General features: G+C 43.7%; 1 protein-coding gene across 1 annotated transcript in view; it reads left to right on the plus strand.

Annotated features, from left to right (window-relative positions):
* Positions 1-14,398, plus strand: part of LOC124555351 — a 264,383-nt gene that overhangs the window by 120,415 nt on the left and 129,570 nt on the right. The window lies entirely within an intron of this gene.

Below are 14,398 nucleotides of genomic sequence, written 5' to 3' on the forward strand. Positions count from 1 at the left end.
TTTCTGACTCTTTTGGGGACGAGCGTTATCCTTTTGAAATAGCACTTTTCGTGACGGAGCACACTCTCCACACACTGCCACCAACTGCATGTGGATATCTGCAGTGTTTACACCCTCCTTCCACAGAAACAATGTCGTGTTGCACTCTCCTTGACGATCACACTCCGTGTTGTCCGCTCACGTTATGACGGCATTTGGAAAATTTGGTTGTACTATGCAGGGATTACACTTCTAGTGATTGTCCGCCACCTACGGTAATACCAACGAACTGCGTATTTGAAACTGTGATGATCAATGAAATGGCGCACCGTGAATGACGAGAAAAATAAAGTGGAAATCCATAGGGGACGCCCATCGTAATAGAAGAAATTTAGCCGTTTTGGCAGCAACACTACTGACGATGACCTGTGTAGGTAGGATGTAAAAATGCACATTAGCAATACCAAGAAAAGCCTAACTGGAAAAGAGAAACTTGTTAATATCGATAGAAATTTAAGTTTAGGAAGCTTTTCTGGAGGTCTTTGTCTTGAGTGTAGCCTCGTATGAAAGTGATAAGTGAAAGAAAAATAGTGCACACAGGAAGAGAATGGAAGCTAGAGAAATGTGGTGCTGCAGAAGAATGCTGAAGATTAGATGAGTAGATCGCTGATGAAAAGGTATTTACTGCAATTGAGCAGAAATTATATTTATAGTAAAACTTGATTAAAAGAAAGGTTCGGTTGATAGTATGGGACTTAACTTCTGAGGTCATCAGTCCCATAGAACTTAGAACTATGTAAACCTAACTAACCTTGGGACATCACACACATCCATGCCCGAGGCAGGATTCGAACCTGCGACCGTAGCGGCCGCGCGGTTCCAGTCTGCAGCGCCTAGAACCGCTCGGCCACCCCGGCCGACTGTGTGTGTGTGTGTGTGTGTGTGTGTGTGTGTGTGTGTGTGTGTGTGTGTGAGTGTGTGTGTGGCGGATGGGGGGGGGTGTACAAATTGGAGGGAGACCAAGGTTAGGTTACGGCAGATAGGTTTAAATGGGTGTAGATTGCAGTTGTTACGCAGCGATGAAGTCTTCCACAGGATAGACTAGCAGGCAGTGTTGCAAGCTCGCCTTCCCTCTTGTTGAATGTGCTACTGGGCGTATCCAATCATCCATCCCTCCCCACGGCAGTTAGGCAGTTAAGTGCTCAGCCGTGTAGCGAGCATGATTTGGCACTGGCTGGCAGATACCGCACTAGTCGCAGCTGTGCGGTGCCTGGGGTCGGCCCTCTGGCGAACACCAGGCCATCGATGCGTCTTCTACCGACAGGTACCACGCACCCATCACTGTCGTAGCAGCATGCCCTATACCGGACGAAATTTCACGGCGTGATAGAAACACTTATCGGAAACTAGTCATTTTATTCCGTTCGAAATCACTCACATATTGATATTGTAGCCTTTGACGTCAGTGGTGTGAACTATAACTTGTTTTCAAGTTTTCATTGCGTTTGGCCGCTCTTCACAAAACGAGTTTGGCTCAACACTATCATTGCTGAATACACTAGAGAGGGTGCTGCTGAGCCTTGGCGCAGTATAACATTCGATTCTGGTTCGGGGGGTGGGAGGGTGAGGGTTTGACACAATTTTTTATTCTCTCTCCTGTCCCTCCACTCAAATATAGCTTGCTGTCACCCGTGTTCAATGTATCGCAGAGTCTAAATAGTAACAATAAAAATCTAAAAGAATTTAATATAATAACGAAATGTTTAATTTCAATGACATATATAAAATCAATACAATAATAATACTAATAATAATAATAATTAATTTTTCCAGCTTTGTAATAACTTCCAAGCAATTTAAAATTACCAAATGAGCAGCAACCAGTCGCAAGATCATGTTTTCTTTATTTACTTTTGCAAATCGATTTCAACTGATTAACAGCCATCATCGGTGCTACAAATACAAGAATAAAAATAAAAATAATTAATAACAGTGACCAAATGAATAAATGTACATAAAGCAACGTAAAACCAATTAAATGTATATAGACGCATTAAACCATTTAACATGCACATACAAATTTACCTTTCAGCGTGTATGTTCCCTGAATTGTAATTCAGCATTTTAGAAGCATTCATCTAAAAATCTGAGTATTACATGTATCGTGGAATCGGTTAAGGAAATGTAATAATAAAAAACTGTTACAACTTCGACAACATCGTGATTTACACAGTATAAAATCGAAGTGTACACTCAACAGTATAAGTATTTCGCTTACCACTACGACTGAGGACACAGCTCTACAGACTAAGGCTATGTGAGCATGTAAGTTGAGGGATCTAGTATTTCTATCACTCGTTTCCGACTAAGATCGGGATGTCAGTCATTCTGGTATTTTCCTTAGTGGAGGGTCTTCTCCTTTCTGTCTCGCATTAACTTACTGTGATTTTTCGGTTCAGCTTGTGGATTCACAAACCGTGTTGGATTTGTTGTTGACAACAGTTACTGTCAGACTGTGAACTGGAGCCTTTTTCTGACTGGAAAGCTTGTAGCAGCCGGACAGGGCGGAAGCACATCCGTTCGGGCTAGCGATCTGGAGAGAAACATACACTTCTGGCCATTAAAATTGCTACACCACGAAGATGACCTGCTACAGGCGCGAAATTTAACCGACAGGAAGAAGATGCTCTGATATGCAAATGATTAGCTTTTCAGAGCATTCACACAAGGTTGGCGCCGGTGGCGAGACCTACAACGTGCTGAAATGATGAAAGTTTCCAACCGATTTCTCATACACAAACAGCAGTTGACCCGCGTTGCCTGGTGAAACGTCGTTGTGATGCCTCGTGTAAGGAGGAGAAACGCATACCATCACGTTTCCGACTTTGATAAAGGTCGGATTGTAGCCTATCGCGATTGCGATCTATTGTATCGCGACATTGCTGCTCGCGTTGGTCGAGATCCAATTACTGTTAGCAGAATATGGGATCGGTGGGTTCAGGAGGGTAATACGGAACGCCGTGCTGGATCCCAACGGCCTCGTATCACTAGCAGTCGAGATGACAGGCATCTTATCCGCATGGCTGTAACGGATCGTGCAGCCACGTCTCGATACCTGAGTCAACGATGGGGACATTTACGAGACAACAACCATCTGCACGAACAGTTCGACGACGTTTGCAGCAGCATGGACTATCAGCTCGGAGACCATGGCTGCGGTTACCCTTGACGCTGCATCACAGACAGGAGCGCTTGCGATGGTGTACTCAACGACTCACCTGGGTGCACGAATGGCAAAACGTCATTTTTTCGGATGAATCCAGGTTCTGTTTACAGCATCATGATGGTCGCATCCGTGTTTGGCGACATCGCGGTGAACGCACATTGGAAGCGTGTATTCGTCATCGCCATACTGGCGTATCACCCGGCGTGATGGTATAGGGTGCAATTGGTTACACGTCTCGGTCACCTCTTGTTCACATTGACGGCACTTTGAACAGTGGACGTTACATTTCAGATGTGTTACGACCCGTGCCTCTACCCTTCATTCGATCCCTGCGAAACCCTACATTTCAGCAGGATAATGCACGACCGCATGTTGCAGGTCCTGTACGGGCCTTTCTGGATATAGAAAATGTTCGACTGCTGCCCTGGCCAGCACATTCTCCAGATCTCTCATCAACATCTGGTCAATGGTGGCCGAGCAACTGGCTCGTCACAATACGCCAGTCACTACTCTTGATGAACTGTGGTATCGTGTTGAAGCTGCATGGACAGCTGTACTTGTACACGCCATCCAAGCTCTGTTTGACTCGATGCTCAGACGTATCAAGGCCGTTATTACGGCCAGAAGTGGTTGTTCTGGGCACTGATTTGTCAGGATCTATGCACCCAAATTGCGTGAAAGTGTAATCACATGTCGGTTGTAGTATAATATATTTGTCCAATGAATACCCGTTTATCATCTGAATTTCTTCTTGGTGTAGCAATTTTAATGGCCAGTAGTGTAGATAGTAATTTTGTGGAACTCCTTGCCATTTTCAAGACTCTAGGTTCTCGTGCTACTTTGTTTCCTAATGGTAGCGGAGAATTTAAAATCTTTGACTAAAATATTCTTTGGGTATTCATGGTCCAATGAAACCCCAGATCCCATCCCTCGGATACGAACCTAATGGGCATACGTGTACGGTAACCCTGTAATTTCTAGTACATTATACTACACAGTCTTCGATTTGGAATTCATTTTCGCCATTCTTTACGACTGTTACAATTTTCTCAAGCGTTAGTATACACCTATTAGTGGACTTCAGTATGTGGTGTGTTCAATCTTCGCCTGTATGACAGCTTGAACTCCGCTCGGGAATGTCTGTGGAGAAATGGCAGCCCATACGTCCTCAAGAGCCGGAATTAGAGAAGGTAGTAATGTTGGACGCTGGGGTCTAGAGCGAAGTCGACTTTCTAACTCACCTCATATTCCACTGGGTTCAGGGTGGGAGTCTGGGCACGTCAATCATTTCAGGAATGAACTTGTACACAAATCATTACCTCACAGATGCTGCTTTGTGACAGGGTGTATTGTCATGGTGATACAATCCTCGAACTGCTCCTCTACTGTACGCAGTAAAAAATGAAGTAAGATGTTTTCATACCCTTCCACATTTAGCGTTTCCTTAACCGCAATGAGGGGACCACACCCCAACATCGAAAAACACGCCCATGCCGTAAACACAACCTTCATCGTACTTCAGCTGTTGGCACTACACATGATGGTAGGTAACGTTCTCCAAGCATTCCCGAAACCCAAACCCTTCCGTCGAATTGTCACAGGATACAGCGCGACTCTTCACTACAAAACACTCGTTTCCAGTCATCCATTGTGACGTCACTTTTTACACCATCTGAAATGTCACTTAGCATTGACTACAGAAATATGTGGCTTTTGAAGGAGGTGCTTGACCATTGTATCCCATTCTTTTTAACTCCCTACGCACAGTCATTGTGCCAACTGCGCTGCTAGTAGCACCTTGGAACTCTCGAGTGATTCCTTCTGCTGATTTCATGCCATTTTTGACAACCACCCTTCGCTATGCTGGATGGTTCCTGTCCGTCAGTACATGAAGTCTGCCTGGTGTTTATTTAACTGTGGTTGTTCCTTTTCCCACTTCACAATCAGGTCACCAGAATCGACTTTGGCAGTTTTAGAAGGGTTCAAATGTCTCTGATGAATTTGTTTCTCAGGTGGGATCCAGTGTCTAGTCCACGTTCGAAGTCAGAGATCTCTGCTGACCGACTCAGCCGGCCGGAGTGGCCGAGCGGTTCTAGGCGCTACAGACTGGAACCGCGCGACCGCTACGGTCGCTGGTTCGAATCCTGCCTTGGGAATGGATGTGTGTGATGTCCTTAGGTTAGTTAGGTTTAAGTAGTTCTAAGTTCTAGGGAACTGATGACCTCAGATGTTAAGTCCCATAGTGCTCAGAGCCATTTGAACCATTTGACCGACTCATTCTGTTGTTACAACTTCTCCACTGACGACACAATACGGCTAGAGTGCTGCCTTACCATACAAAACCTCTTCCTCGCTCTAGGGACTGAGCTATGTGGCGCAGATGTTAAAGATTATGTTCTCGTATTCAGGAGGACCATAGTTCAAATCCCAGTCAGGCTGTCCAAGTTTAGATTCTCCGTCATTTCCCTAAATCGTGTAAGGCGAATTCCGGAAAGGTTCTACTGAAAGGACATGTTTGCTTACATTCCCCACACTTCCCGTATATGAGCGTGTTCTCCGTCTCTAATGACTTCATCGCCAACGGGACATTAAACCCCAATCGTCCCTCCTCCGCTGTGGGGAGCAGAAGCCACCGCTCACACTCATCTTCCTATGTTCACAATGCGTCTCAGGATACAGAATTAGTATGGACGCTAGAGCATCGCCATTGCGTACTGCAAACATGATAAGTGGTAACCTGGACTGATGACTCGCGGTATATGTTGGTAGCCGGCCACGGTGGCCGAGCGGTTCTAGGCGCTTCAGTTCGGAACCGCGCGACTGCTAAGGTCGCAGTTTCGAATCCTGCCTCGGGCATGGATGTGTGTGATGTCCTTAGGTTAGTTAGGTTTAAGTAGTTCAAATGTTCAAATGTGTGTGAAATCTTATGGGACTTAACTGCTAATGTCATCAGTCCCTAAGCTTACACACTACTTAACTTAAATTATCCTAAGGACAAACAAACACACCCATGCCCGAGGGAGTACTCGAACCTCCTCCGGGACCAGCCGCACAGTCCATGACTGCAGCGCCTAAGACCGCTCGGCTAATCCCGCACGGCTGTTTAAGTAGTCCTAAGTTCTAGGGGCCTGATGACCTCAGATGTTAAGTCCCATAGTGCTCAGAGCCATTTGAACCATTTGGTAAATGTTGGTACACGCTCATGAAAGCGCACGTGTTCCTTAACAACCACGTGGGGCTATGGATTGTTTTTGCTAGCAGGGTGCTGTTGACACATCTGATAGAGATAAGTGCCGTTGTGGCGGATGTTTACATAGGCTTTATGACTCGTCCTCTATCCTTTCTGACCGGTGAGGACTAACATACAGACGAATTTGTATTATGTACATACGTCTGTCTGCCTACTCATGGCCCTCTCCTCCTAGACACACTCACAGGCGTCCTGTGTCTTTAGCAAGACATTCTCATTACCTTATAATTGTAGCAGAAAGGCTTTAGAAAAACGACATGGACACGAGGGTGTTTGTGTGACCTCCTAGATCAACAGACCTTAGTCCTGTTGACCATATCTGGAATACCAGAGAATATGTATAAACGCTCCTCGGTCCCAAATCCAACTATTTTCCAATCTGGTTGTTGTAGCTAGCATTATAAACTCTGATTTAGGCAAAATAGCATCCCATAACAGCCCTACTGCCCTGTCTTGTGTTTATTGCATTAATTTGTTAAAATGTTAGCCAGCGTGCCTTTGAAAGGTGTAGTCAGTTGCCAGATCACTTCTGACAACAGTGAGGAAGTAGTTGTGGTCAGCTACTGCAGTGTTCAGTACACTTAAAAGTTCACTCTTCATTGTATAGATGTTGCACTATGATTTCAGTGTTTGCTCAACCTCAGAGAGGATTCTTTCGTCTGTTTCGCAAAAGCTGTAATTTTCTGTGTCATCTTGCCGTTGGTAGATCTGTCTCTGATCTGGATCTACACGGACGAGTGGTACAGGTCGAGCATTCGAAAGTGGTTGAACGGTGTCTACATGTCGTAAATCCAACTCTCTGTGTTTGATCCACTAATGGTGCTTTGTTTGATCAAAATTTGATTTCATTTGCACTCAGGAGGCGGTCAAAAGTACTAGAATGCAAACTTAGTTAATCCTGGCGAAAGAAAAATTGTGTCAACGATCGAATGCACTGGTCCGATCTGCTAGTGCACCTACTCGTAGTATCCAGCGGATATCCTAGTAGCGGAAAGTGACTGTCAAATAATGTAAAATTAGTCGATATTATTCATGATGAAGGCCAGTCTACTAAGGATAAACACTGAGAATAGAAATGCTTTCAGCAGGCATGTACAGTCGTACATAGCAGCGCTGTGGAGACAGCGGATGACAAACCAGCGTGCTTGAAATGGGCACGGTAGAAACCAAATTTCTCACTTTGCGTATAATATAGTCACAGTTATCTTATATGTCATTGTACTCTCTGATTAAAGGCAGTGCGAATGCAATGAAAGTTGCCGGCCGGAGTGGCCGAGCGGTTCTAGGCGCTTCAGTCTGGAACCGCGCGACCGCTACGGTCGCAGGTTCGAACCCTGCTTCGGGAATGGATGTGTGTGATGTCCTTAGGTTAGTTAGGTTTAAGTAGTTCTAAGTTCTAGGGGACTGATGACCTCTGAAGTTAAGTCCCATAGTGCTCAGAGCCATTTTTTTGTAATGAAAGTTGTTCATCTGGAACGTGTTTCATTCGTCTTTCTGACGTACAAGATTTCTGTGATTATCATTGTGGTGTTTTCATATCATGGACTGGGCTGTCTGCTACGTTCTATGGAGACTTACTGTCAAAGCGGATACTTTAACATTCTGGAAGACCAATTTCTTTTATCATGTACACTCTAAGACAGAAACTACCACAGATCACGAAGGAATTATCCAAATCGGACGGAAGTCGGTGGATGTGATGTACATGTACAGACAAACAAATAAGTACTGCATCAGAAAAATCGGATTGTTTTTTCCAGAGAAAGACTTTCACAAATTGAGCAAGTCTATAATGCACTGGTCCACCCCTGCTCATTATGCCAGCTGTTATTCTGCCTTGGAATTGATTGATAGAGTTGCTGGATGTCCTCCTGAGGGATATCGAGCCAAATACTGTCCAAATGGTGCATTAGATCGTCAAAATCCCTGGTTGGTTGGAGGGACCTGTCCATAATGCTCCACACGTTCTCAATTGGGGAGAGTTCCGGCAACCTCGCTGGCCAAGGAAGGGTTTCGCAAGCCCGAAGACGAACAGTATAAACTCTCGCCCTGCATAGGCGGGCATTACCTCGCTGAAATGTATGCTCAGAATGGCTTGCCACGAAGGCCAACAAAACGGGGCGTAATGTAAAAGTGTCGCGGATAACAACCAAACGGGTCCTGTTATGAAAAGAAATGGCACCTCAGACCATCACCTCTGGTTGTCGGTCATATGGCGGGCGACAGTCAGGTTGGTATCCCACCACTGTCCGGGGTGTCTCCAGACATGCCTTTGCTGGGCATCGGTACTTAGTTCAAAGCGGAACTTATCACTGAAGACAATTTTACTCCAGTCAATGCGATTCAGACAGAAGAGGTGTCTGGAGACGCTCCGGAATGTGGTGGGGCACCAGCTTAACTGTCGCCCCTCATACAGTCTACAGCCAAGAGTGATGGTCCTAGGATGCCATTTCTTTACATAGCGGGACCGTTTTGGTTTTCATACGCAGCACCCTTACACCACAGTTGTTCGTCGACGATTTATACGCCCCATTTAGCTGCCTGCATTGGCAAACCGTCTTGGGCTTACATTTCAGCACGAGTGCTGCACAGAGTGAGAGTTTCTACTGCTTGTCTTCGTGCTTGCCTAACCCTGCCTTGACCTAAAGGTCGCCGGACTCTCCCCACCTGAGAACGTTAGGAGCATTAAGGGCACAGCCCTCCAACCGGCTCGGGATTATGACGAGCTGACGCGCCAATTGGACAGAATTTGACACAATGTACCAAAATACATCCAATAGCTCTATCAGACAATGCCAAGCCGAATACCGCTTGCGTAAGTGCCAGAGGTGGAAAAACGCGTTACTGACTACCTCAGTTTGTGAAGGTATTTTTCTTGAATAAATCATCCATTTTTTTCTACCGATTTTCGTCCCATTCGGATACGTTCTTCGTGGTGCGTCGGCTTTTTTTCTTAGATGTATTTTCAGTGCAATACTGTTACTTAGGTAAATGGGTGCACAAAATCAATAGAAATACAATTATTTTGTAGCTAACCACTGGACGCCATTGGTCCTTTACTCTAACATAATCAGAAAAAGCACCTAACAACCTCAGATATTTTGTTAGTTGAGTTAAGCTTCCCCTGTACGTGGGGAAAGCCATTTATAACCGCACATTCAGTGACTTAGGTAGGACTGAATGCCGCTAGTTTCAGCATCGGAAACATGTCTACAACTTGTTATACTGTCTCTTAGAATCTCGATTACTCTGGATCATTTTATTCATCTGAAGCTTGCTCATGAATAACTCTGTATGGCAAATTTTGTAGTATGTTGGATCTTTCCCTACATTCTGCTAATATTTTCATCTCTACGTAAATGCAATGTCTGTAGTATCTAAAAGAAACAGAAATTACATTGAGAGAAGACAACTGGAATAACCTAGTTGCTGGTGTGGTTTACATGCCGTGTGAACACTTTTCAACAAAAGTTTCGGCAGACAGAATGTTAAGCCAAAGACCGGCTAGAACGCACATCCATGACTGCTATTTTAAATTAAGCACTCGAAAGAATAAGAGTGGAACTATTCCACAATAGCCGGCCGAAGTGGCCGTGCGGTTAAAGACGCTACAGTCTGGAACCGCGTGACCGTTACGGTCGCAGGTTCGAATCCTGCCTCGGGCATGGATGTTTGTGATGTCCTTAGGTTAGTTAGGTTTAACTAGTTCTAAGTTCTAGGGGACTGATGACCACAGCAGTTAAGTCCTATAGTGCTCAGAGCCATTTATTCCACAATACGGATAGAGCGAAGTTAACATCATCGACCACTATACATGGGATGTGGCACGTGCGACGCTCCTGACACGTGTGCACTGCACAGAAGCTTGCATTATAGAACTGGATCGGAGATCAATAGAGGATAGTTCCTTCACGGATGAGTGACAATTTACACGGTGTTAATTATTGAATTATATGAAAAAAAACGTAAGTTAGTTACAAACTACGGCGTGTAAACACTTTATTCGACATGTAAACGTCACTACAGATATTTGTAATTAGGTTATGACATGATCAATGTGCCTGCCATCATTGGCGATGATGTGGCGCAGACGAATAGGGAAATTCTGCATGACGCATTGAAGTGCCGGAACATTGATGCTGTCGATGACCTCCTGAATGGCTGCTTTCAGCTCAGTAATGGTTTCGGGGTTATTGCTGTATACCTTTTCTTAAATATAGCCCCACAAAAAGGAATCGCATGTGTTCAGATCCGGAGAATATGGCGGCCAATCGAGGCGCATGCCAGTGGCCTCTGGGTACCCCAGAACCAGAATGCGGTCCACAAAGTGCTCCTCCAGGACATCAAACAATCTACTGCTTCGATGTGGTCGAGCTCCGTCTTGCATAAACCACATCGTGTCGAAATCAGGGTCACTTTGGATAATGGGGATGAAATCATCTTCCAAAACCACATACCGTTCGGTAGTCACCATGCCATCAAGGAATATCGCACCGATTATTCCGTGACTGGACATTGCACACCACACAGTCACCCACTGTGGGTGAAGAGACTTCTCGATCGCGAAATGCGGAGTTTCACTCCCCCAAATGCGTCAATTTTTGTTGTTGACGAACCCTTCCAAATAAAAGTGGGCTTCTTCGCTAAACCAAGCCATACATGCAGATACTAATTCCCATCATGCCCCGCGGCCAGCCGTGCAGTTTGAACGTCCTAACGCAAACCGTTCAGAAGTTATGACGATTTTATTTTATATAGTTCAATACACTAAGCAGATTCAGAAGGATGTAGGTTGCAGTAGGTACTGGGAGATGAAGAAGCTTGCACAGGATAGAGTAGCATGGAGAGCTGCATCAAACCAGTCTCAGGACTGAAGACCACAACAACAACAGTTCAATAATTGTACCCTGTAGCTTTGGAAGTACTGCAATCTGGAGAGAATCCAAAACTCGTTGTCATACATCAAACATACACCACAACAGATGACATCAGGCAAGACACGGTGTGTGATGTCCTTATGTTAGTTAGGTTTAAGTAGTTCTACGTCTAGGGGACTGATTACCTCAGATGTTAAGTCCCATAGTGCTCAGAGCCGTTTGAACCAACCTGTAAATGATACAGAGTAGCTTTAGGCGGACGTGCAGAACTTCGTGTCGTTCCGGGCGCTAAGAGTATTGATTTCGTGTGGCAAGATAATTCTATCATTATCATCATCGTGTCATTCCGCAAGGAACTGTGACTTTAAAAATATGTAGAGATGCTGTTTTGGATCTTTATGTACGTTATGTACAGTCGTGGACAAAACGAGCGAGACCCGTCGCCTTTTCATTATGCTGATCCGCACAGCTTTAAAGTCTGCTACACAGCGTAACAGGCAAGGCAACAAAGTGCTACCAACATACTATGCGCAGGCGTGAAATTGAAAAACTATCTGAACTTTGTCACACTGCTTTCAATCATGTGTAACACTATATTAATGCTGATTAGTGTGTTAAACAGAACACATAAATATAAGATATAAGTGAAAGAAGAAACGCTAATTAGTGTTAACTGTACTAATAAAAATGAATTTCAGCTTATCCAGATAACATAACTATTTTAGTAAGACAAAGGTCATCAGTCCTCTAGACCTAGAACTGCTTAAACCTACCTAACCTAACACACATCCATGACTGGGGAAGGATCCGAATTGACGGCGCAAGCAGCCGCGCGGTCCGCGATGTGACGCTGTTGATCGCACAGCTAACCCGCGCCGGCAAGCTGCTAAATTTACTCGCTAATAACAGTATTTTGTTATTTAGATAAACATCCCGAATGATTGTCACATAATCGGTGACATAAAGGTAGAAAATTCATGTTTTGAGTCCAGAAAGCTCTTTGCAACAGAAACTGCAGATCATTTTGCCATTTTCATTGCGAAATTGCCGGCTTGTTCATGTCTGGGGTAATTATAGAGGGTTGTTTTCCTGGTTTGTCTGCTAGCGTTGTGAAAGTTGTTTGCTACTGCAAGGGAAGTCTGGTTTGTTTTCGGTTCTAATCTTGACGGAGGCAAATAGACTATCAGTACAGCAATTTTAGGAAATTCTCGCTCCCCCAATACGTTTTATTGCTACCTTTATTCTGTACCGGCGCCCTGTGGATGTAAATATGAAAATCTTGTAGAATTGCATATTTGTTAGTGCCTACATTTTCCGCTTCTGTCAATAATTGAACTGACTTAAGTGTGGCACTGAATGATTTTTAACTGAATTTCGTTATGAATCATCACGCATTGCTAAATTTGCACACTTTCATGGTAGGTCAGCAACGGTAATCCAGTATGACTCGTCTGAACGTTGACACAGACCGTTTCGCGGGCGAATGCGTATAATATTTTGCCAATTCGTAACGATCTGGGATACTTTATCTTATTAAAACAGTTATGTTATCTGGATAAGCTGAAATTCATTTTTATTAGTACAGTTCATACTAATTAGCGTTTCTTCTTTCTCTTATATCTTATATTTATTTGCTGTGTTTAACACACTAATCAGCATTAATATAGTCTTACACATGATTGAAAGCAGTGTGACAAAGTTCGGATAGTTTTTCAATTTCACGCCTGCGCATATTATGTTGGTAGCACTTCGTCGCCTTGCCTGTTATGCTGTGTAGCAGACTTTAAAGCTGTGCGGATCAGCATAACGAAAAGGCGAGTGATCTCGCTCGCTTTGTCCACGACTGTACGTCCTTATTCTGGAGCAGCAGGTGGTGATTTATTATCACAATAATACAATGATCAACAGCACAGGGGTTTATATTGGGTATGAATTTCTTCAGCAGAAAACAATTTAGCATATGAAGTGAGTAGGTGTGCAATAAAAATTCTGGCATAGGAGGAGAGTAACAGGCATTCTGGATCGAATTTGGATTACCTACATAGAGGGGTAAGAGCATGATACCTCATCACGCCCCTCCACTCTGTTAAGTCATGGTCCCCTTCTTAAGCTACGCCCCTCCCTCTCCTCCTCCCCTCCCCCACCAGTCTCCCCCGCGCCCCTAATTTCTTATTTAAATCTTGGCAAAAAGAAAATGATACAGCTATTTAGAGAGTTTATAAATCAGTAGCACCAGGCATATTTTAACTCCACCAGTCACAGCTCACTATTTTGTCGCCATATCTGCTCTTCCAATGACATTTCTTAACTCCTCTCTAAGCTACATCATTATTTTTGTTTTTTTGTTTTTGGAAATGGGCCAATCAAACTGCTATAGCCAAGGGTTTTCCATACCTGGTCGCCTAAATCGTGAAATATTATACTATGGGCAATTTGAGAGGCTATTATGGGCTTATTTTGCTAGATTTTATGTTTTCTGTATAACTATTTTGAGAAATATGTGCCAAATATATGTGTGTTCACCTTTATGATGTTGCAAACAGATGGTAATTTTATTTCTTATTTTCCCATTTTGTGAGAAAAAGATTTGAATTTATAATCATCTCCATAGCTAACTCAATAATCTATTTTAGTTTGTTGAAAGTGATTCTACATTTGAAACTGAGACTTAGGTATTTGTGACTAAAATGTAGAGAGGTTTCTCTACTTACTAACTACTACAACTCTGTGCTATTACAACACTCTTTCCAAATAAAATGCACAGAATTTAGATGACTGTGTTGTCTGCGATGTGGGTGGGATCTGTTATTACAAATAATATTCAAGGATTAGTGGGTACAAAAATCTATCAGGCATTACCTAATGTTTTTAGAAGTTTTTGAGAAAATGTGCACTCTACCAGTCACAATTATATGAGTGTAAACGATAATATGTTATTAATTTAGCTATGGAAGTGTCTGTAGCTTCAAATCTTGTCTCTCAGAAACTATTAAAATACGAAATAAAGCTAGCTATGGCATAGCGCTACCATCTGCTTGAGGTGCCTACAAGGTCAAAACACATATA

The sequence above is a fragment of the Schistocerca americana genome, chromosome X (assembly GCF_021461395.2).
Source record: "Schistocerca americana isolate TAMUIC-IGC-003095 chromosome X, iqSchAmer2.1, whole genome shotgun sequence".
NCBI classification, from domain to species: domain Eukaryota; kingdom Metazoa; phylum Arthropoda; class Insecta; order Orthoptera; family Acrididae; genus Schistocerca; species Schistocerca americana.